This window comes from Pleurodeles waltl, chromosome 2_2 (assembly GCF_031143425.1).
Source record: "Pleurodeles waltl isolate 20211129_DDA chromosome 2_2, aPleWal1.hap1.20221129, whole genome shotgun sequence".
NCBI classification, from domain to species: domain Eukaryota; kingdom Metazoa; phylum Chordata; class Amphibia; order Caudata; family Salamandridae; genus Pleurodeles; species Pleurodeles waltl.
Window position 1 is genome coordinate 29,185,441 of NC_090439.1, and position 24,985 is coordinate 29,210,425.

Below are 24,985 nucleotides of genomic sequence, written 5' to 3' on the forward strand. Positions count from 1 at the left end.
CAACATTGCCCCAGAACACCAAAGATCAACCAGTGCAAACAAAGAGGTGAGTTGTTTCAGAGCCCTCACAAGCCATGCTTCCCCCACGAAGGCTGGGCCCTACTGGCCCTGGGCCTGTAACTTAGAATCTTTATAGAGCTTAGTGTCGCATTAAAATCCCCACAAACGATCAGGAGCGATCACCAGAGTTGGAGATCAGCCAACAATAATTCTAAAATCGTCGGGACATCATTATTCGACTAATAGACTAAACAGATGGTAACGCACTTACTGTCCTTCTGGATAGTTGTGAGATGTTGCTGGCCCCATGAGTCGACCCTTTGCTTCAAGACCCCAGGTTTACAGTTCCTACCAATAATGCAACACCCCTCTGAGCAGAGGTAAAACAAGAGGTGCATAGAACCCTATAGCCAAGATCCTTTAACAAGGGAGCTTAGTGGTCAGAGCAAGATTGGAGGAAGTTCGGGAAGGAGTTTCGGGGGGGGGGGGGGGGTGGCAGGGGGGTGGGTTGGCAGGGGGGGTGACGCGTTGGGAGAAGCACATTCATTTATACAACACCCCGGAAGCTGAGTGCCGTGAAGAGCAGGCTGATTGCCGGTTTTGGTATCGGGATGGTCTCTGGAGGAGTGGAGTGGGAGCAGCGGTTGGTGCTTTCTGATGGTCTAGGCAAGGGAGCAATGGTGCTGTAATCAGCCGCTGGTTCAGGGAGTTCTGGAGGCGTACCGGTGCAGAGTAGGAGGGGGTCATCTTCAGCAGTTCATCTAGAGAATCTTGATGAAGTACTCTTATCTGCCCCTATTGCACTGTTTCCGCTTTGGCTTTGTGACTTGGCGGCAACCTCTGCTCCTTGACCAATACTTTGTTGCAAGCTGCTGGAGTGTTCCCCTGTCAGCAGGAGCTGAATACTATAGATAAAGAGTTCATTAGAGAGGTTCACAATCTGCAGTAGGTACTCCTCACCTGTCAGATCCAGCTGGGGAGGCCCAGGCATGTCCGGACCAGTCCGGGAGTCCCTAGGTTTGGAGGTCATTTAAGTGGGTTTCTGTCTTATATTTCTGGTATGTGGGATGCCTAATGCACCCGACTCCCAGGTGTCAAGAAGAAGGCGGCCTGTAGTTGAGGAGATGGCAGATAGACCTGTTTTGCGGGATTGCCTGGCCCTTTCTCAGTATTGGCAAGATGTCCCAAGATCTGCCGCTGGAGTCTGACATCTGGCACATATGTCTGAGACTGACAGGAAGATATGGTAAAGTCGCTTTGTTGAACGGTATGTCATATGTAGTATGTAGAATTTAATCAGTTGTAGTCTGGCGTTGCAGGAAACGTTATGTGGGTATGCTAATACTTTTAGCTATTCCCTGTCACGTAGGGCCGATTGAATTCTGAGTACCAAGTGTCTTCGAGGGATTGCAAGGGGAGCTGTGTATGTGAGATCATAGCTTTCGTGAGCCAAGTTATTAGTCTCCTCCCATTACCTAAAATATGTAAGCTATTCACTAGGGCATTCTTGGGTGGTTCAGAAGTATCAGCCTGCTCTCAGTCTCTCAGAAAATAACAGAGAAGGCCTTAGGTTAGGAACTGGCATTGGTGGAGTCTATTTTGTTCCACAAGTTCTTTAAACAAAACAAGTTGACCGTTGTTGAACAGATGTCCGAGAGTCAACAGGTTGGTCCCAAGCACAAAGTGCTCATGTGGAGAGATCACTGGCCCGCAAGGGAGGCCCAGTAAATCGATAGAGGGGAATATAGGGGGGAATGGAATCTGCAAGTAAGCCCGTAACCTCTACACGGACCATGAAGCACCACCCGCACTAGGCGTAGGAGCTTTCAATGAGGTCACGCTGGTATCTGCCAAATCATGACTCGTCAGCCGGCTAGATTTTGAGGTGACTCGTGATCCCTCCCTTGAAACCCACAATGCACCACTACATAGACTCACCTCAATTTTTTTTTCTGCCATGGGGTTTGGGCATAACTTCAAGCTCTGGCACTGTAGTGCTGTGGAAGAGAAATGCTCAACATCAACTGACCAGAAAGTCTGTACAAACATTGTACTACCACGTCTGCCTCAGAATGGGATTGAACAGAAAAGTTCGAGGAGGGGGTCATAAGAGAATGACTCATGGAGGGTGGGTTATGTACAATACACCTTTTTCACTTCAGTTCTTATAGCATCCGCAAATTGACGTGTTTAGATAAACTTGGGGTTTGTAACCTCTGTCCGCCAAGGTATCACAAGGAATCTGCCAGGCCTTCAGGCATAAGAAGACCACACAGTATTGAAAAGAATCGTAGTAAGCACACTATAGGGTGCAGTGCCTCCACTTAAGATGTCAAAGGCACCTACTGTACTGGAGAAAGGTGTTGACCCTTTGGTACACTGGTGGTGCAGGGGGAGAAAAGCCCAAAGCATGTGTCATTGAATTACTCCCAGCTTCTGAGACATTTATTCTCCAGGGCCTCTGTAAAGCCCAGTCCCAATGCAAAAGCTACTACTTGGTTTTCACAGAAAAAAACTCCCTCCAGTGTTCAAGCTCAAACTAAGCCTTAACGCAAGAGCAAGTAACAACCTTGAGAGGGTTATGATACAAGCTTTAGGCTTCTAGAGCATTGGCTACCACATCAAAACCAAAGACTGCCTTGAAGTCAATGCAAGCCTCAGCACAGAGTGCCCCCACACATCCAGAAGACCGGGGCGAGCAGCCTATCATGGACCAGAAGAGAATCTACATAGTTCGTGGAACAGGGCACATTTTAGCTTGTCTGCCACAACCTACGTCACAAGGCCAACCCCACACCAAGAAGCAGCAGCTTATATTGGAAGATGTAGTCTCTGAGGAACTCACTGTGTGGGTGCCGAAACCCACCACCAGTGCAGTCCCCTTCACACACAGTACACACAGACATTGATCCGGCTGTGGATCTTATAGACCCCTATATGGAGCCAACAGACTGCGAGATGAACCTTAGCATGATTACAAAATAGATTCTAGAGTGGACTCTTCCTTCGTCCTGGGTCTATTCAAGCCACCTTGATGTGATACTGCCACCCCCTATTGTGCAGTTTTACGGTGTGCTGCAGGCCATTAAAAAGTCAAAGTTCATGTGGTGAAGTAAGAGGAGGACTTCTGCATTGAGACACTTTACAAGATGGACTGATCTGTACAGTGCCTGCTAATACTCAGATAAATAGCATGTTGAAATGCCCCTGTGAAAACTTTAAATACCCTGTCAAGACCAAGATGGTCATACTAAAGCCTGAAAAAGTAATTACAAAATGACACCAGACGACCCTGTTTACATCAGAGGCCATGTGTCACACAAATCATTTGTAGTCCCCACACCACTTGTGAAAGCGTGCCTGATGAGGAGACCAAGTGCATCAATGCTGCTGGCAGAAAGACAGCTGTGGGTACTGCTACTCCATGGTGCAGTGGTTAATGTCACGCTATCATAGATACAACTGGAATGAGGTGGAGCAGATAGTAAAACACCTTCCGGAGGCTTACATGAACCGTGGAAAGGAGCTCATCTAAGAGGGAAAAATCATTTCTACTGTGTAGGAAGTTGGCTCTGTATGCACTATTTCAAAGTAAGGAATAGTATGCACAGAGTCCAAGGGTTCCCTGTAAGGAAATGCCTCCTTGGCATGGTTGCCCCCTGACTTTTTGCCTTTGCTGATGCTATGTTTACAATTGAAAGTGTGCTGAGGCCTGCTAACCAGGCCCCAGCACCAGTGTTCTTTCCCTAACCTGTACTTTTGTATCCACAATTGGCAGACCCTGGCATCCAGATAAGTCCCTTGTAACTGGTACTTCTAGTACCAAGGGCCCTGATGCCAAGGAAGGTCTCTAAGGGCTGCAGCATGTCTTATGCCACCCTGGAGACCTCTCACTCAGCACAGACACACTGCTTGCCAGCTTGTGTGTGCTAGTGAGGACAAAACGAGTAAGTCGACATGGCACTCCCCTCAGGGTGCCATGCCAGCCTCTCACTGCCTATGCAGTATAGGTAAGACACCCCTCTAGCAGGCCTTACAGCCCTAAGGCAGGGTGCACTATACCATAGGTGAGGGTACCAGTGCATGAGCATGGTACCCCTACAGTGTCTAAACAAAACCTTAGACATTGTAAGTGCAGGGTAGCCATAAGAGTATATGGTCTGGGAGTTTGTCAAGCACGAACTCCACAGCACCATAATGGCTACACTGAAAACTGGGAAGTTTGGTATCAAACTTCTCAGCACAATAAATGCACACTGATGCCAGTGTACATTTTATTGTAAAATACACCCCAGAGGGCACCTTAGAGGTGCCCCCTGAAACTTAACCGACTATCTGTGTAGGCTGACTAGTTTTAGCAGCCTGCCACAAACCGAGACATGTTGCTGGCCCCATGGGGAGAGTGCCTTTGTCACTCTGAGGCCAGTAACAAAGCCTGCACTGGGTGGAGATGCTAACACCTCCCCCAGGCAGGAATTGTCACACCTGGCGGTGAGCCTCAAAGGCTCACCTCCTTTGTGCCAACCCAGCAGGACACTCCAGCTAGTGGAGTTGCCCGCCCCCTCCGGCCAGGCCCCACTTTTGGCGGCAAGGCCGGAGAAAATAATGAGAAAAACAAGGAGGAGTCACTGGCCAGTCAGGACAGCCCCTAAGGTGTCCTGAGCTGAGGTGACTCTGACTTTTAGAGATCCTCCATCTTGCAGATGGAGGATTCCCCCAATAGGGTTAGGATTGTGACCCCCTCCCCTTGGGAGGAGGCACAAAGAGGGTGTACCCACCCTCAGGGCTAGTAGCCATTGGCTACTAACCCCCCAGACCTAAACACGCCCTTAAATTTAGTATTTAAGGGCTACCCTGAACCCTAGAAAATTAGATTCCTGCAACTACAAGAAGAAGGACTGCCTAGCTGAAAACCCCTGCAGAGGAAGACCAGAAGACGACAACTGCCTTGGCTCCAGAAACTCACCGGCCTGTCTCCTGCCTTCCAAAGATCCTGCTCCAGCGACGCCTTCCAAAGGGACCAGCGACCTCGACATCCTCTGAGGACTGCCCCTGCTTCGAAAAGACAAGAAACTCCCGAGGACAGCGGACCTGCTCCAAGAAAGGCTGCAACTTTGTTTCCAGCAGCCTTGAAAGAACCCTGCAAGCTCCCCGCAAGAAGCGTGAGACTTGCAACACTGCACCCGGCGACCCCGACTCGGCTGGTGGAGATCCAACACCTCAGGAGGGACCCCAGGACTACTCTGATACTGTGAGTACCAAAACCTGTCCCCCCTGAGCCCCCACAGCGCCGCCTGCAGAGGGAATCCCGAGGCTTCCCCTGACCGCGACTCTTTGAATCCAAAGTCCCGACGCCTGGGAGAGACCCTGCACCCGCAGCCCCCAGGACCTGAAGGACCGGACTTTCACTGGAGAAGTGACCCCCAGGAGTCCCTCTCCCTTGCCCAAGTGGAGGTTTCCCCGAGGAATACCCCCTTGCCTGCCTGCAGCGGTGAAGAGATCCCGAGATCTCTCATAGACTAACATTGCGAACCCGACGCTTGTTTCTACACTGCACCCGGCCGCCCCCGTGCTGCTGAGGGTGAGATTTCTGTGTGGGCTTGTGTCCCCCCCGGTGCCCTACAAAACCCCTCTGGTCTGCCCTCCGAAGACGCGGGTACATACCTGCCAGCAGACCGGAACCGGGGCACCCCCTTCTCTCCGTTCTAGCCTATGTGTTTTGGGCACCACTTTGAACTCTGCACCTGACCGGCCCTGAGCTGCTGGTGTGGTGACTTTGGGGTTGCTCTGAACCCCCAACGGTGGGCTACCTTGGACCAAGAACTAAGCCCTGTAAGTGTCTTACTTACCTGGTTAACCTAACAAATACTTACCTCCCCTAGGAACTGTGAAAATTGCACTAAGTGTCCACTTTTAAAACAGCTATTTGTGAATAACTTGAAAAGTATACATGCAATTTTGATGATTTGAAGTTCCTAAAGTACTTACCTGCAATACCTTTCGAACAAGATATTACATGTTAAATTTGAACCTGTGGTTCTTAAAATAAACTAAGAAAAGATATTTTTCTATACAAAAACCTATTGGCTGGATTTGTCTCTGAGTGTGTGTACCTCATTTATTGTCTATGTGTATGTACAACAAATGCTTAACACTACTCCTTGGATAAGCCTACTGCTCGACCACACTACCACAAAATAGAGCATTAGTATTATCTATTTTTACCACTATTTTACCTCTAAGGGCAACCCTTGGACTCTGTGCATGCTATTCCTTACTTTGAAATAGCACATACAGAGCCAACTTCCTACATTGGTGGATCAGCGGTGGGGTACAAGACTTTGCATTTGCTGGACTACTCAGCCAATACCTGATCACACGACAAATTCCAAAATTGTCATTAGAAATTGATTTTTGCAATTTGAAAAGTCTTCTAAATTCTTAAAAGACCTGCTAGGGCCTTGTGTTAGATCCTGTTTAGCATTTCTTTTAGAGTTTAAAAGTTTGTAAAAGTTTGAATTAGATTCTAGAACCAGTTGTAGATTCTTAAAAAGTATTCCAACTTTTAGAAGCAAAATGTCTAGCACAGATGTGACTGTGGTGGAACTCGACACCACACCTTACCTCCATCTTAAGATGAGGGAGCTAAGGTCACTCTGTAAAATAAAGAAAATAACAATGGGCCCCAAACCTACCAAAATACAGCTCCAGGAGCTTTTGGCAGAGTTTGAAAAGGCCAACCCCTCTGAGGGTGGCAACTCAGAGGAAGAGGATAGTGACTTGGAGGAAAATTCCCCCCTACCAGTCCTATCTAGGGAGGACAGGGTCCCTCAAACCCTGACTCCTAAAATAATAGTCAGAGATGCTGGTTCCCTCACAGGAGAGACCAACACCTCTGAAATCACTGAGGATAGCCCCAGTGAAGAGGACATCCAGTTAGCCAGGATGGCCAAAAGATTGGCTTTGGAAAGACAGATCCTAGCCATAGAGAGGGAAAGACAAGAGATGGGCCTAGGACCCATCAATGGTGGCAGCAACATAAATAGGGTCAGAGATTCTCCTGACATGTTGAAAATCCCTAAAGGGATTGTAACTAAATATGAAGATGGTGATGACATCACCAAATGGTTCACAGCTTTTGAGAGGGCTTGTGTAACCAGAAAAGTGAACAGATCTCACTGGGGTGCTCTCCTTTGGGAAATGTTCACAAGAAAGTGTAGGGATAGACTCCTCACACTCTCTGGACAAGATGCAGAATCTTATGACCTCATGAAGGGTACCCTGATTGAGGGCTTTGGATTCTCCACTGAGGAGTATAGGATTAGATTCAGGGGGGCTCAAAAATCCTCGAGCCAGACCTGGGTTGACTTTGTAGACTACTCAGTGAAAACACTAGATGGTTGGATTCAAGGCAGTGGTGTAAGTAATTATGATGGGCTGTACAATTTATTTGTGAAAGAACACCTGTTAAGTAATTGTTTCAATGATAAACTGCATCAGCATCTGGTAGACCTAGGACCAATTTCTCCCCAAGAATTGGGAAAGAAGGCGGACCATTGGGTCAAGACAAGGGTGTCCAAGACTTCAACAGGGGGTGACCAAAAGAAAGGGGTCACAAAGACTCCCCAGGGGAAGGGTGATGAGACAACCAAAACTAAAAATAGTAAAGAGTCTTCTACAGGCCCCCAAAAACCTGCACAGGAGGGTGGGCCCAGAGCCTCTTCACAAAACAATGGGTACAAGGGTAAAAACTTTGATCCCAAAAAGGCCTGGTGTCATAGCTGTAAACAGCATGGACACCAAACTGGAGACAAGGCCTGTCCCAAGAAAGGTTCCACTCCAAACTCCCATCCAGGTAACACTGGTATGGCTAGTCTCCAAGTGGGATCAACAGTGTGCCCAGAGCAAATCAGGGTCCACACTGAAGCTACTCTAGTTTCTGAGGGTGGGGTGGATTTAGCCACACTAGCTGTCTGGCCGCCTAACATGCAAAAATACAGACAGCAACTCTTAATTAATGGGACTAGAATAGAGGGCCTGAGGGATACAGGTGCCAGTGTCACCATGGTGACAGAGAAACTGGTTTCCCCTGGCCAATACCTGACTGGAAAAACTTACACAGTCACCAACGCTGACAATCAGAGAAAAGTACATCCCATGGCAATGGTTACTTTAGAATGGGGAGGGGTCAATGGCCTGAAACAGGTGGTGGTCTCCTCAAATATCCCAGTGGACTGTCTGCTTGGAAATGACCTGGAGTCCTCAGCATGGGCTGAGGTAGAACTAAAAACCCATGCAGCAATGCTGGGTATCCCTGAACTGGTGTGTGTGAAAACAAGAGCACAATGCAAGGCACAGGGTGAAAAAGTAGAGCTGGAGTCTGGAAAAATGGCCCAGCCTACCAAGAGAACAGGAAAGTCAGTTGGGAAACCAACTGCAACACAGCAAAAGAAAGGGAACCTCTCTTCTCAGGAAGAAGTTCTGCCCTCTGAGGGAACTGAGCCTTTGGAGCTTGAACCTTACCAGGTTGAGCTCTTAGGCCCAGGGGGACCCTCAAGGGAGGAGCTGTGTAAGGGACAAGAAACCTGTCCCTCTCTTGAAGGCCTTAGGCAGCAAGCTGCTGAAGAGTCCAAAGGCAAGAAAAATGGAACACATAGGGTCTATTGGGAAGATGGACTCCTGTACACTGAGGCCAGAGACCCCAAACCTGGTGCCACTAGGAGAGTGGTAGTGCCTCAGCTGTTCAGGAAGTTCATCCTAACATTGGCCCATGACATTCCCCTTGCTGGACATTTGGGACAAACCAAGACGTGGGAGAGGTTAGTCAACCACTTCTACTGGCCCAATATGTCCAACATGGTTAAGGAGTTTTGCCTCTCCTGCCCCACCTGTCAAGCCAGTGGTAAGACAGGTGGGCATCCAAAGGCCCCCCTCATTCCACTTCCAGTGGTGGGGGTTCCCTTTGAAAGAGTGGGTGTGGACATAGTTGGTCCACTGGAACCTCCCACAGCCTCAGGAAATATGTATATCCTGGTAGTAGTGGATCATGCTACCAGGTATCCTGAAGCTATTCCCCTTAGGTCGACTACTGCCCCTGCAGTAGCCAAGGCCCTCATTGGTATCTTTACCAGAGTGGGTTTCCCTAAGGAGGTGGTGTCTGACAGAGGTACCAACTTCATGTCAGCATACCTAAAGCACATGTGGAATGAGTGTGGGGTGACTTATAAATTCACTACACCATACCATCCACAAACTAATGGCTTAGTTGAGAGATTCAACAAGACATTAAAGGGCATGATCATGGGGCTCCCAGAAAAACTCAAAAGGAGATGGGATGTCCTCTTGCCATGTCTGCTTTTCGCTTACAGAGAGGTGCCACAGAAGGGAGTAGGATTCTCACCCTTTGAACTTCTGTTTGGTCATCCTGTAAGGGGACCACTTGCCCTTGTTAAAGAAGGCTGGGAGAGACCTCTCCATGAGCCTAAACAGGACATAGTGGACTATGTACTTGGCCTTCGCTCTAGAATGGCAGAGTACATGGAAAAGGCAACCAAAAACCTTGAGGCCAGCCAACAGCTCCAGAAGTTTTGGTATGACCAAAAGGCTGCACTGGTTGAGTTCCAACCAGGGCAGAAAGTCTGGGTTCTGGAGCCTGTGGCTCCCAGGGCACTCCAGGACAAATGGAGTGGCCCTTACCCAGTGCTAGAAAGGAAGAGTCAGGTCACCTACCTGGTGGACCTGGGCACAAGCAGGAGCCCCAAGAGGGTGATCCATGTGAACCGCCTTAAGCTCTTCCACGACAGGGCTGATGTAAATCTGTTGATGGTAACAGATGAGGATCAGGAGGCAGAGAGTGAACCTCTCCCTGATCTTCTATCATCAGACCCAAAAGATGGCTCAGTAGATGGAGTGATCTACTCAGACACCCTCTCTGGCCAACAGCAAGCTGATTGTAGGAGAGTCCTACAACAGTTTCCTGAACTCTTCTCCTTAACCCCTGGTCAGACACACCTGTGTACCCATGATGTGGACACAGGAGACAGCATGCCTGTCAAGAACAAAATCTTTAGACAGTCTGACCATGTTAAGGAAAGCATCAAGGTGGAAGTCCACAAGATGCTGGAATTGGGAGTGATTGAGCGCTCTGACAGCCCCTGGGCTAGCCCAGTGGTCTTAGTCCCCAAACCTCACACCAAAGATGGAAAGAAAGAGATGAGGTTTTGTGTGGACTACAGAGGGCTCAATTCTGTCACCAAGACAGATGCTCATCCAATTCCAAGAGCTGATGAGCTCATAGATAAATTAGGTGCTGCCAAATTCTTAAGTACCTTTGACTTGACAGCAGGGTACTGGCAAATAAAAATGGCACCTGGAGCAAAAGAGAAAACAGCATTCTCCACACCTGATGGGCATTATCAGTTTACTGTTATGCCCTTTGGTTTAAAGAATGCCCCTGCCACCTTCCAAAGGTTGGTGAATCAAGTCCTTGCTGGCTTGGAGTCCTTTAGCACAGCTTATCTTGATGATATTGCTGTCTTTAGCTCCACCTGGCAGGATCACCTGGTCCACCTGAAGAAGGTTTTGAAGGCTCTGCAATCTGCAGGCCTCTCTATCAAGGCATCCAAATGCCAGATAGGGCAGGGAACTGTGGTTTACTTGGGCCACCTTGTAGGTGGAGGCCAAGTTCAGCCACTCCAACCCAAGATCCAGACTATTCTGGACTGGGTAGCTCCAAAAACCCAGACTCAAGTCAGGGCATTCCTTGGCTTGACTGGGTATTACAGGAGGTTTGTGAAGGGATATGGATCCATTGTGACAGCCCTCACTGAACTCACCTCCAAGAAAATGCCCAAGAAAGTGAACTGGACTGTGGAATGCCAACAGGCCTTTGACACCCTGAAACAAGCAATGTGCTCAGCACCAGTTCTAAAAGCTCCAGATTATTCTAAGCAGTTCATTGTGCAGACTGATGCCTCTGAACATGGGATAGGGGCAGTTTTGTCCCAAACAAATGATGATGGCCTTGACCAGCCTGTTGCTTTCATTAGCAGGAGGTTACTCCCCAGGGAGCAGCGTTGGAGTGCCATTGAGAGGGAGGCCTTTGCTGTGGTTTGGTCCCTGAAGAAGCTGAGACCATACCTCTTTGGGACTCACTTCCTAGTTCAAACTGACCACAGACCTCTCAAATGGCTGATGCAAATGAAAGGTGAAAATCCTAAACTGTTGAGGTGGTCCATCTCCCTACAGGGAATGGACTTTATAGTGGAACACAGACCTGGGACTGCCCATGCCAATGCAGATGGCCTTTCCAGGTTCTTCCACTTAGAAAATGAAGACTTTCTTGGGAAAGGTTAGTCTCATCCTCTTTCGTTTGGGGGGGGGTTGTGTAAGGAAATGCCTCCTTGGCATGATTGCCCCCTGACTTTTTGCCTTTGCTGATGCTATGTTTACAATTGAAAGTGTGCTGAGGCCTGCTAACCAGGCCCCAGCACCAGTGTTCTTTCCCTAACCTGTACTTTTGTATCCACAATTGGCAGACCCTGGCATCCAGATAAGTCCCTTGTAACTGGTACTTCTAGTACCAAGGGCCCTGATGCCAAGGAAGGTCTCTAAGGGCTGCAGCATGTCTTATGCCACCCTGGAGACCTCTCACTCAGCACAGACACACTGCTTGCCAGCTTGTGTGTGCTAGTGAGGACAAAACGAGTAAGTCGACATGGCACTCCCCTCAGGGTGCCATGCCAGCCTCTCACTGCCTATGCAGTATAGGTAAGACACCCCTCTAGCAGGCCTTACAGCCCTAAGGCAGGGTGCACTATACCATAGGTGAGGGTACCAGTGCATGAGCATGGTACCCCTACAGTGTCTAAACAAAACCTTAGACATTGTAAGTGCAGGGTAGCCATAAGAGTATATGGTCTGGGAGTTTGTCAAGCACGAACTCCACAGCACCATAATGGCTACACTGAAAACTGGGAAGTTTGGTATCAAACTTCTCAGCACAATAAATGCACACTGATGCCAGTGTACATTTTATTGTAAAATACACCCCAGAGGGCACCTTAGAGGTGCCCCCTGAAACTTAACCGACTATCTGTGTAGGCTGACTAGTTTTAGCAGCCTGCCACAAACCGAGACATGTTGCTGGCCCCATGGGGAGAGTGCCTTTGTCACTCTGAGGCCAGTAACAAAGCCTGCACTGGGTGGAGATGCTAACACCTCCCCCAGGCAGGAATTGTCACACCTGGCGGTGAGCCTCAAAGGCTCACCTCCTTTGTGCCAACCCAGCAGGACACTCCAGCTAGTGGAGTTGCCCGCCCCCTCCGGCCAGGCCCCACTTTTGGCGGCAAGGCCGGAGAAAATAATGAGAAAAACAAGGAGGAGTCACTGGCCAGTCAGGACAGCCCCTAAGGTGTCCTGAGCTGAGGTGACTCTGACTTTTAGAGATCCTCCATCTTGCAGATGGAGGATTCCCCCAATAGGGTTAGGATTGTGACCCCCTCCCCTTGGGAGGAGGCACAAAGAGGGTGTACCCACCCTCAGGGCTAGTAGCCATTGGCTACTAACCCCCCAGACCTAAACACGCCCTTAAATTTAGTATTTAAGGGCTACCCTGAACCCTAGAAAATTAGATTCCTGCAACTACAAGAAGAAGGACTGCCTAGCTGAAAACCCCTGCAGAGGAAGACCAGAAGACGACAACTGCCTTGGCTCCAGAAACTCACCGGCCTGTCTCCTGCCTTCCAAAGATCCTGCTCCAGCGACGCCTTCCAAAGGGACCAGCGACCTCGACATCCTCTGAGGACTGCCCCTGCTTCGAAAAGACAAGAAACTCCTGAGGACAGCGGACCTGCTCCAAGAAAGGCTGCAACTTTGTTTCCAGCAGCCTTGAAAGAACCCTGCAAGCTCCCCGCAAGAAGCGTGAGACTTGCAACACTGCACCCGGCGACCCCGACTCGGCTGGTGGAGATCCAACACCTCAGGAGGGACCCCAGGACTACTCTGATACTGTGAGTACCAAAACCTGTCCCCCCTGAGCCCCCACAGCGCCGCCTGCAGAGGGAATCCCGAGGCTTCCCCTGACCGCGACTCTTTGAATCCAAAGTCCTGCCGCCTGGGAGAGACCCTGCACCCGCAGCCCCCAGGACCTGAAGGACCGGACTTTCACTGGAGAAGTGACCCCCAGGAGTCCCTCTCCCTTGCCCAAGTGGAGGTTTCCCCGAGGAATCCCCCCCTTGCCTGCCTGCAGCGGTGAAGAGATCCCGAGATCTCTCATAGACTAACATTGCGAACCCGACGCTTGTTTCTACACTGCACCCGGCCGCCCCCGTGCTGCTGAGGGTGAGATTTCTGTGTGGGCTTGTGTCCCCCCCGGTGCCCTACAAAACCCCTCTGGTCTGCCCTCCGAAGACGCGGGTACATACCTGCCAGCAGACCGGAACCGGGGCACCCCCTTCTCTCCGTTCTAGCCTATGTGTTTTGGGCACCACTTTGAACTCTGCACCTGACCGGCCCTGAGCTGCTGGTGTGGTGACTTTGGGGTTGCTCTGAACCCCCAACGGTGGGCTACCTTGGACCAAGAACTAAGCCCTGTAAGTGTCTTACTTACCTGGTTAACCTAACAAATACTTACCTCCCCTAGGAACTGTGAAAATTGCACTAAGTGTCCACTTTTAAAACGGCTATTTGTGAATAACTTGAAAAGTATACATGCAATTTTGATGATTTGAAGTTCCTAAAGTACTTACCTGCAATACCTTTCGAACAAGATATTACATGTTAAATTTGAACCTGTGGTTCTTAAAATAAACTAAGAAAATATATTTTTCTATACAAAAACCTATTGGCTGGATTTGTCTCTGAGTGTGTGTACCTCATTTATTGTCTATGTGTATGTACAACAAATGCTTAACACTACTCCTTGGATAAGCCTACTGCTCGACCACACTACCACAAAATAGAGCATTAGTATTATCTATTTTTACCACTATTTTACCTCTAAGGGGAACCCTTGGACTCTGTGCATGCTATTCCTTACTTTGAAATAGCACATACAGAGCCAACTTCCTACATTCCCCTTAGAGGTAAGATAGTGGCAAAAAGAGATAATTCTAATGCTCTATTTTGTGGTAGTGTGGTCGAACAGTAGGCTTATCAAAGGAGTAGTGTTAAGCATTTTTTGTACACACACAAGCAATAAATGAGGAACACACACTCAGACAATTCCAAGCCAATAGGTTTTTGTATAGAAAAATATATTTTCTTAGTTTATTTTAAGAACCACAGGTTCAAGATTTACATGTAATACTTCAAATGAAAGGTATTGAAGGTAGGTACTTTAGGAACTTTGTATTAGCAATATAGCTTATACAGTTTTCACATAAATGACATATAGCTATTTCAAAACTAGACACAGTGCAATTTTCAACAGTTCCTGGGGGAGGTAAGTTTTTGTTAGTTTTTGCACGTAAGTAAACTACCTACGGGGTTCAAGTTTGGGTCCAAGGTAGCCCACAGTTGGGGGTTCAGAGCAACCCCAAAGTTACCACACCAGCAGCTCAGGGCCGGTCAGGTGCAGAGGTCAAAGTGGTGCCAAAACCGCATAGGCTTCAATGGAGAAGGGGGTGCCCCGGTTCCAGTCTGCCAGCAGGTAAGTACCTGCGTCTTCGGAGGGCAGACCAGGGGGTTTTGTAGGGCACCGGGGGGGACACAAATCCACACAGAAAGTACACCCTCAGCAGCACGGGGGCGGCCGGGTGCAGTGTGCAAACACGTGTCGGGTTTTCAATAGAAATCAATGGGAGACCAAGGGGGTCTCTTCAGCGATGCAGGCAAGGGGGGGGGGGCTCCTCGGGGTAGCCACCACCTGGGCAAGGGAGAGGGCAACCTGGGGGTCGCTCCTGCCCTGGAGGTCGGATGCTTCAGGCCCTGGGGGCTGCGGGTGCAGAGTCTTTACCAGGCGTCGGATCTTGGAAGCAGGCAGTCGCGGTCAGGGGAAGCCTCGGGATTCCCTCTGCAGGTGTCGCTGTGGGGGCTCAGGGGGGGCAACTCTGGCTACTCACGGTCTCGCAGTCGCCGGGGAGTCCTCCCTGAAGTGATTGTTCTCCACAAGTCGAGCCGGGAGCGTCGGGTGCAGAGTGACAAGTCTCACGCTTCCGGCGGGAAACACAAGTTGTTTCAAAGTTGCTTCTTTGTAGCAAAGTCTCAGTCTTGGGTGAACAGAGCAGAGCCGCTGTCCTCAGGAGTTCTTGGTCCTTCTAGATGCAGGGCAGTCCTCTGAGGCTTCAGAGGTCGCTGGTCCCTGTGGAAAGCGTCGCTGGAGCAGTGTCTTTAGAAGTGGGGAGACAGGCCGGTAGAGCTGGGGCCAAAGCAGTTGGTGTCTCCGTCTTCTCTGCAGGGTCTTTCAGCTTAGCAGTCCTCTTCATCTTAGGTTGCAGGAATCTGAGTTCCTAGGTTCTGGGGATCCTTTAAATACTAAATTTAAGGGCGTGTTTAGGTCTGGGGGTTTAGTAGCCAATGGCTACTAGCCCTGAGGGTGGGTACACCCTCTTTGTGCCTCCTCCCTGAGGGGAGAGGGGCACATCCATAATCCTATTGGGGGAATCCTCCATCTGCAAGATGGAGGATTTCTAAAAGTTAGTCACCTCAGCTCAGGACACCTTAGGGGCTGTCCTGACTGGCCAGTAACTCCTCCTTGTTTTTCTTATTATCTCCTCTGGCCTTGCCGCCAAAAGTGGGGCCGTGGCCGGAGGGGGCGGGCAACTCCACTAGCTGGAGTGCCCTGTGGTGCTGTAACAAAGGGGGTGAGCCTTTGAGGCTCACCGCCAGGTGTTACAGCTCCTGCAGGGGGAGGTGTGAAGCACATCCACCCAGTACAGGCTTTGTTACTAGCCACAGAGTGACAGAGGCACTCTCCCCGTGTGGCCAGCAACCTGTCTGGTGTGTGGCAGGCTGCTAAAACTAGTCGGCCTACACGGATAGTCGGTTAAGGTTTCAGGGGGCACCTCTAAGGTGCCCTCTGGGGTGTATGTTACAATAAAATGTAACCTGGCATCAGTGTGCATTTATTGTGCTGAGAAGTTTGATACCAAACTTCACAGTTTTCAGTGTAGCCATTATGGTGCTGTGGAGTTCGTGCATGACAGACTCCCAGACCATATACTCTTATGGCTACCCTGCACTTACAATGTCTAAGGTTTTGCTTAGACACTGTAGGGGCACAGTGCTCATGCACTTGTGCCCTCGCCTATGGTATAGTGCACCCTGCCTTAGGGCTGTACGGCCTGCTAGATGGGTGACTTATCTATACTTCATAGGCAGTGTGAGGTTGGCATGGCACCCTGAGGGGAGTGCCATGTCGACTTAGTCGTTTTGTCCTCACTAGCACACGCAAGCTGGCAAGCAGTGTGTCTGTGCTGAGTGAGGGGTCCCCAGGGTGGCATAAGACATGCTGCAGCCCTTAGAGACCTTCCCTGGCATCAGGGCCCTTGGTACCAGGGGTACCAGTTACAAGGGACTTACCTGGATGCCAGGGTGTGCCAATTGTGGAAACAAAAGTACAGGTTAGGGAAAGAACACTGGTGCTGGGGCCTGGTTGGCAGGCCTCAGCACACTTTCAAATCAAAACTTAGCATCAGCAAAGGCAAAAAGTCAGGGGGTAACCATGCCAAGGAGGTATTTCCTTACATACTGCTAACATCAGATGTGCTCTGGATGTTGCTGACACTGCTTCGGGAGAAACCTACATCAGCTTTCTCAGATGGCTTGCTTGGTTGAGGCTCTCGGGATTTCGATCAGAAATCCAGCAACAACACCTCAGTATACTTGTTGATAGCACCTTTTCAGTTTTCAGATGGACTTGATGATGGAAAAATAAAAAAGGAGACCGCCAGGGATTTGAGGCACACCCAAACCAGTATCCAAGATCAGGGTATTGAAGGTCTTATCCCGAAGTACTTTGAGGCAGCATCCTTAAGTCTTTCTGATATTGGTGCATTTAAAAACTGAGCTTCCCCTTCCTCCCTGCTGTTGGCTGTGGCGACTGGCAGAGCAAGATGTTGTCTCATGGAGGGGTTCATGACTATGCTCTGCTGCCCAGCATGAGGGACCTCCGGGAACCCAGTGCTCACGGTGTTTCATGTGACTCCGATCTCGGTGCTAAGAAGGTTTATTCAGAGTGGGCCTCAGCGTTTGCTTCGGAGTCGAAGGGACTGCTTCTATCAGTTTTCCAAAAAGTAGCAACGAGGCCACTAGTCTGTTACCTCAATTTCTTCCTGTTCTTCCCCAGACTATGCCATGGCCACAAACCCTGCCACATCACCTCAGCAGTCTGCCCTTTTTGACTTCACAGACTCCGATTAAGGGAGTCCCTATGATCCAGATGACGCATACCCAGGGCCACTGGAATTGTGCGGCAGGGGAAGACAAACATATGTGACTGGGTTGACTAAATTGTGCCTCAAGAAAGAGCGAATTATGTGGTGTAATGCAGCACAATTTATGATAATATTATTATTATTATTATTATATATATTTTGTTTTTTTGTGTGCAGATGTTAACATAGTCTGATTAAATATTTCACCCTAATAGTACCATCTTAACACCCAATTACAACAAAAGATAACTGAAAGATGTCCAGTCAAATTGCATATCTCCAGTTGTACTGATTCAATTTTTGTCATTTTGGTCTTGTTTCATTTAATAAAAAGTACTCTATTTTTCTAACCTGGTGTGGGATGTTTTTTGTGTGGTGGTTTTCACTTTATTACTGTTTAAAATGTTGTTGCACAAATACTTTATACATTGCTTCTAGGTTAAGCCTGACTGCTCTGTGCCACACTACCACAGTGTTGAGGACTGGTTAATGTAGGGCTGCCTTGTGCCTCACTCTGACAAGGATTGTGGTCACTGCTTGACCAGGGCTCACACCCCAGTTAACCAGCAATCTAATTTCTTTGAATGTGCATACTGTAGGAAGTTGGCTCTGTATGGGCATACTATTCCTTACTTTGAAATAGTGCAGAGTCCAAGGGTTCCCCTTAGAGGTAAGATAGTGGCAAAAAGAGATAATACTAATGCTCTATTTTGTGGTAGTGTGGTCGAGCAGTAGGCTTATCAAAGGAGTAGTGGTAAGCATTTGTTGTACACACACAGGCAATAAATGAGGAACATACACTCAAAGACAATTCCAGGCCAATAGGTTTTTGTATAGAAAAATATATTTTCTTAGTTTATTTTAAGAACCACAGGTTCAAGATTTACATGTAATACTTCAAATGAAAGGTATTGCAGGTAGCATATACACTTTTCACATAAATCACATATAGCTATTTTAAAACTAGACAGTGCAATTTTCAACAGTTCCTGGGGGGAGTAAGAGTTTGTTAGTTTTTGCACGTAAGTAAACCACCTACAGAGTTCAAGTTTGGGTCCAAGGTAGCCCACCGTTGGGGGTACAGAGCAACCCCAAAGTTACCACACCAGCAGCTCGGGGCCGGGCAGGTGCAGAGGTCAAAGTGGTGCCCAAAACGCATAGGCTTCAATGGAGAAGGGGGTGCCCCGGTTCCAGTCTGCCAGCAGGTAAGTACCCCCATCTTCGGAGGGCAGACCAGGGGGGTTTTGTAGGGCACCGGGGGGGTCACAAGTCCACACAGAAAGTACACCCTCAGCAGCACGGGGCGGCCGGGTGCAGTGTGCAAACAAGCGTCGGGTTTGTAATAGGTTTCAATGGGAGATCAAGGGGTCTCTTCAGCGATGGAAGCAAGGGGGGGGGCTCCTCTGGGTAGCCACCCCCTGGGCAAGGGAGAGGTCCTCCTGGGGGTCACTCCTGCACTGGAGTTCGGATCCTTCAGGTCCTGGGGGCTGCGGGTGCAGAGTCTTTACCAGGCGTCGGGATCTGAGGAGCAGGCAGTCGCGGTCAGGGGGAGCCTCGGGATTCCCTCTGCAGGCGTCGCTGTGGGAGATCAGGGGGGGCAACTCTGGCTACTCATGGTCTCGCAGTCGCCGGGAGTCCTCCCTGAAGTGTTTGTTCTCCACAAGTCGAGCCGGGGGCGTCGGGTGCAGAGTAGCAAGTCTCACGCTTCCGGCGGGAAACGCAAGTTGTTTTAAAGTTGCTCCTTCGTTACAAAGTTGCAGTCTTGGGTGAACAGAGCCGATGTCCTCGGGAGTTCTTGGTCCTTCTAGAGCAGGGCAGTCCTCTGAGGATTCAGAGGTCGCTGGTCCCTGGGGAAAGCGTCGCTGGAGCAGTGTCTTTAGAAGGGGGGAGACAGGCCGGTAGAGCTGGGGCCAAGCAGTGGGTGTCTCCGTCTTCCCTGCAGGGTTTTTCAGCTTAGCAGTCCTCTTCTTCTTAGGTTGCAGGAATCTGAGTTCCTAGGTTCTGGGGAGCCCCTAAATACAGAATTTAGAGATGTGTTTAGGTCTGGGGGGTTAGTAGCCAATGGCTACTAGCCCTGGGGGTGGGTACACCCTCATTGTGCCTCCTCCCTGAGGGGAGGGGGGCACATCCCTAATCCTATTGGGGGAATCCTCCATCTGCAAGATGGAGGATTTCTAAAAGTCAGAGTCACCTCAGCTCAGGACACCTTAGGGGCTGTCCTGACTGGCCAGTGACTCCTCCTTTTTTGTCTCCTTATTTCTCCTGGACTTGCCACCAAAAGTGGGGGCTGTGTCCAGAGGGCGGGCATCTCCACTAGCTGGAGCGCCCTGGGGCATTGTAACACGAAGCCTGAGCCTTTGAGGCTCACTGCTAGGTGTTAGAGTTCCTGCAGGGGGGAGGTGTGAAGCACCTCCACCCAGAGCAGGCTTTTGTTTCTGTCCTCAGAGAGCACAAAGGCCCTCACCACATGGGGTCAGAAACTCGTCTCTCAGCAGCAGGCTGGCACAGACTAGTCAGTCCTGCACTGAACAATTGGGTAAAATACAGGGGGCATCTCTAAGATGCCCTCTTTGTGCATTTTTTAATAAATCCAACACTGGCATCAGTGTGGGTTTATTATTCTGAGAAGTTTGATACCAAACTTCCCAGTATTCAGTGTAGCCATTATGGAGCTGTGGAGTTCGTTTTTGACAGACTCCCAGGCCATTTACTCTTATGGCTACCCTGCACTTACAATGTCTAAGGTTTTGCTTAGACACTGTAGGGCAGAGGTCTTCAAACTGGGGGGCGGGCACCCCTAGGGGGGGCCTGAAGTGATCCCAGGGGGGGCCCCAGATTCTGGCCAAAATAAATATTATACAGATAACAGGCCTTTATTTTAAGCAGGAGGATGTTATTGCAGTTTTAAAAAGGTAACCGTACCTAACTGCAATGTTTAAATAGGCTTAGACATATTTAAACATTGCCATGTTTATAAAATAATTGTGAAAAATTCTGAGGGGGGCCCAATGATTTTTATTTTTCAACTGGGGGGGGCGCGGCATTAAATAGTTTGGAGACCTCTGCTGTAGGGGCATAGTGCTCATGCACCTATGCCCTCACCTGTGGTATAGTGCACCCTGCCTTAGGGCTGTAAGGCCTGCTAGAGGGGTGACCTACCTATGCCATAGGCAGTGTGAGGTTGGCATGGCACCCTGAGGGGAGTGCCATGTCGACTTAGTCATTTTCTCCCCACCAGCACACACAAGCTGGCAAGCAGTGTGTCTGTGCTGAGTGAGGGGTCACTAGGGTGGCATAAGACATGCTGCAGCCCTTAGAGACCTTCCCTGGCATCAGGGCCCTTGGTACCAGGGGTACCAGTTACAAGGGACTTACCTGGGTGCCAGGGTTGTGCCAATTGTGGAGACAATGATACATTTTAGGTGAAAGAACACTGGTGCTGGGGCCTGGTTAGCAGGATCCCAGCACACTTCTCAGTGAAGTCAGCATCAGTATCAGGCAAAAAGTGGGGGGTAAGTGCAACAGGGAGCCATTTCTTTACACATACATAGAAGGCAGGCTGTTAAAAATCAGCAGTCTGAAGCAATGCCCAGCACATACTCAACACGCAGTGTCTTGTGTACGGACTAGGGTTCTGTATCGACAACAAATTTTAGCATCTCCAACTCTTCCATACCCAACCCTTTCTAGATGCTGTGCTAAATAGTGTGCCAGGGAAAGCCTACCCAAAACAAGGGAAGGGGATGGCATGATTGCTGCCTCTTTTTTTGAGACTTCACATCCCATTACTGTCAGGATGGTAATTAAACTGTTAAGGATGATGACTTGATGCATAGTAATTGTGTCTCGTGCAAAATTAGACATATGTCCACTACAGAAGTGTCTGGCGAGGCAATGGTCACCAGCAAAGGGCCAATGGGAAGATCTAGTATTGCTGGATTCCAGTGTTATGCTGTCTAAAGTGGTACAACCAGAAAAATGTGTTACCGGGCAGACCATTTCCTAGTCATCTGCAGCTGAGGGCTATCAAGGTCACTTTTCTCATAGGTTGAGGGGCGTACCACAACTACATGACAATTCAAGTACTTGGACGCTTGATCATCAGGGTTGCCAGATCAACAGTCTCGAACTGACAGCAATCCAATTGGCATTCAGACACCCTTGTTCTGGAAAAAGCAGTACTTCTAAAGACTGACAACATGACACACGTGTACTCTATCCAGCAACAAGGCAGGATCCATTTGACCCAGCTGTTGCGGTGGCTCAGAAGCCCATTTTCCCATCCGATCATTCACAGTCCCATTTGGTTAGCAGGACACCTTTCTTGGGGGCTAGCAACTTTATGCACCTGCTGAGCACGACACATGAAAAAGTTCATGAATAGGAGATGAATCCCCCAAGTACTTTGCAAGTACTTCCAAAAATGGGGCACACTCACAATAGATCTGTTTGCCACCATCGAACATTGCTAAATTTCACCTCCAGTTAGCAACGGTCAAGGGTCATCCTATATATTTGAAATAGTCAAAGATCCTTATATATGCTTTTTCATCACTTCCTCCGATTATTGAGAAAAATTAGGCAACATCCACAACCCTCATTTTGGGTACCCCAACTTGAGCTAGAGAACCATGGTATGTGTTGCTTTTGGAGATGTTGATTCAGCTATATGAAAATCTGCTTATGAAATCAGACCTTCTGAAGCAGCATCGGGGCTGCTCGGACACCCAAATCTCAGAGTGATGGGCATAGACTTTGGGCACCTCCAATGTCCAGAAAAGTGTGTGCAACTCCTGTGTAAGGCATACAGATCCTCCAATATGCTTGTTCTTGAGCCAGGGTAAAAAGGTTTGCCAACTACTGTTTAGGAAAACATGGCACCACTTACTGCATCATTGTAGGATATTCTGTGCTATTTGCTGCATCTTTGAAAGCCAGGGTTGACATACATTTCCGTTAAACTTCATTGCACCACAGTGGCAGTTTACTTACAAAACGGAGAGCAGTTTGAACCTGTTTAGGTTTCCTGTGGTCAAGGTCTTCAAGGAAGTCTTTAAAAGAGTCATTTATCCAAGGACTTCCTCAACCCCAATCTGGATTCTCGGAGTAGTCTTAAAGTTTTATGAAGCTCCATGACCTACAGTTCTTCTGTTGGAAGTTGGCCTTCTTGATCGTCATTACCGGTCTGAGAATAGTTAGTGAGTTGCAGACACGAGCAGTGGAGGACCCTTTTATCCAATTCCATTAGGGCTTTAGGTACTTTTGCAAAGGAACCTAAACTTTCTCCCGAAAGGCATTGATATATCATCAGGGCAAAAAGAATTCCACAAAGAAAAACTGCTGCAGAAGTCTGCATCTTATGGTGGGTTGTGAAATATATGTGAAACTACAAGCAACAGATGGTCCCAGAGTATTTAACCTTTTCCCTCCAAGCAGGCCTTGTTAGATGAATTGTCAAGTGCATTCAAGTATTTTATACCTAAACTGAATGCACAGTACACTCTGCGTTTTAACCTAGGGCACATTCCACTCATGAAAAGGCAGCCACTATCTCCTATATAATATGTCACTTGCAGATTTATGTAAAGCTGCATCATAATCTCCCAATCTGCACTTTTACCAAGCATTATTGTGTGGCTAGTGTTGTCCATCAAACTCAAGCAAAATATCCTTAACTTTGGGCCTAATTTAGGCTTTGGACGGAGTACAATCTGTCAGGGTGGTGGAGTACATTACTTCCTGCCCCCCTGATGGACTATTGTTCCCCAAATTTAAAGACAACTGCCAACCCAGTTGTCCTCTGGCTACTTTGATAAGAGCTGCCGTCACAGAAGTTCTCTTTAAGATATAAAAAAATGTGGTGTGTGGCTGCTGTTGGTTTTGAAGGATGTGTACCAAACTTTTAACAACCCAGGGCGACTGTCAAATGCCCTTCAAACAGCCTCCACTGCTTTGGGCAATCAAAGCAAGGTGTCGGTCAATTGAAAGCTTAGTTTCTGCCCATCTCTAAATGAGGCAGGTGGATAAAGAGTTTGATGGACAGGACACGGGTGTTTGCGATGGAGTACTTTGTCAACCAAACTGTAAATCGGTCTTTATTCACAAATGTCTTCTGCTATGGCTTGCGGGCGACGGGCACTGCTTTTCCATATATGCAAAGCATTCGATCAAAACATCAACACATGCAGCAAACTGTATGAGTTGGTTTGCAGCTTGTAGTGCTTTAGGTTCACGTGCGCCATCCCACCTCTACAGTTGCTAGCTCAGTGTATGCCATTTTTGATATTATTTAACTCTTAAAGACACTATCTTTAAACTACATCAGCAGAGATTGACTGTTTAGCTTCACATCGCACTATGCTTCCTTATTGTCACCTCTATGAGAAAATGCAGTCTGATGTGGTCTATGTCGGGGTGTCTTGTGGGGTTCAACTAAGAAGTTTAGAGACCCCCGCAAACCTTTAATTTGAAGACCAACAGCTTTCAACATTCACTTCCAAGACTAGGTGGCAGGAGTGTGCAAAACATGTGAAGCTGCAGCAATATGAGCTGCAAACCGATTGTTGCATGTAATTAATATTTTTCTTCCCTTGTACTTTAGTGGTCAAAATATAACTGTACAGTGTTTTCCAAATTGGTGTACAAATGAACAAAGTAGTCTTTTATTTTCTAAGACAGTTTTCCTTGGCTGGTAAATGAATAATTTCTGGTCACCAGCCATGTGATCCTTTTTAGATTTTTTTTTTCTTCCAATTATCAAGGCCTTTGCAGTCCATGTAGTTAAACCCTGTGGAATATCCTAAATACAAAGAAATATATTGTTCGATGGCATCTGTCGCTGTAGATACGCATGTTTTGCATAGCTCGCCATCTGGTGTTGGGCCGGAGTGTTACAAGTTGTTTTTCTTCGAAGAAGTCTTTCGAGTCACGGGACCGAGTGACTCCTCCTTTTGTCTCCATTGCGCATGGGCGTCGACTCCATCTTCGATTGTTTTTTTTCCGCCATCGGGTTCGGACGTGTTCCTGTCGCTCCGAGTTTCGGAACGGAAAGATTGCTAATTTCGGAAGATTTTCGTCGGTATTGTTGCGTTCGGGATCGGCGTAGTTAGATTCAACACCGCATCGAAGATCGAAGAGCTCCGGTGCCCTTCGGGGTCGTTTTTCGATCCCCTGTCGGGGCCTGGTCGGCCCGACCGCGTGCAGAAGAACGCCTATGGAACGGACCCCGTTCCGTTTCTGTCCCAAATGCCACAATAAATACCCCTATACAGACCAACACTTGGTCTGTAACCTGTGCCTGTCACCTGAGCACAGTGAAGACACTTGCGAGGCCTGTCGTGCGTTCCGGTCCCGAAAAACACTCCGAGACCGTCGAGCCAGAAGACTTCAGATGGCGTCCGCGCCGACAGCCCACCGGGAGTTCGAGGAACAAGAAGAGGAGGGAACCTTTTCGATCCAAGAATCGGACTCCGAAGGATTCGACGATACACAAACCGTGAGTAAGACGTCGAAAGCCACTCAGAAGAAGATTTACAAGGCCCAGGGGACGCCACTGCCACCAGGCCATGGCTCGACCCATAAATTCGGTGACCGACCGTCGGCACCGAAAA

At 48.7% G+C, this 24,985-nt stretch overlaps 1 protein-coding gene across 1 annotated transcript in view; it reads left to right on the forward strand.

Moving 5' to 3' along the window:
* The window catches only part of VPS4B (vacuolar protein sorting 4 homolog B), a 242,685-nt gene that overhangs the window by 38,117 nt on the left and 179,583 nt on the right, over positions 1-24,985 (forward strand). The window lies entirely within an intron of this gene.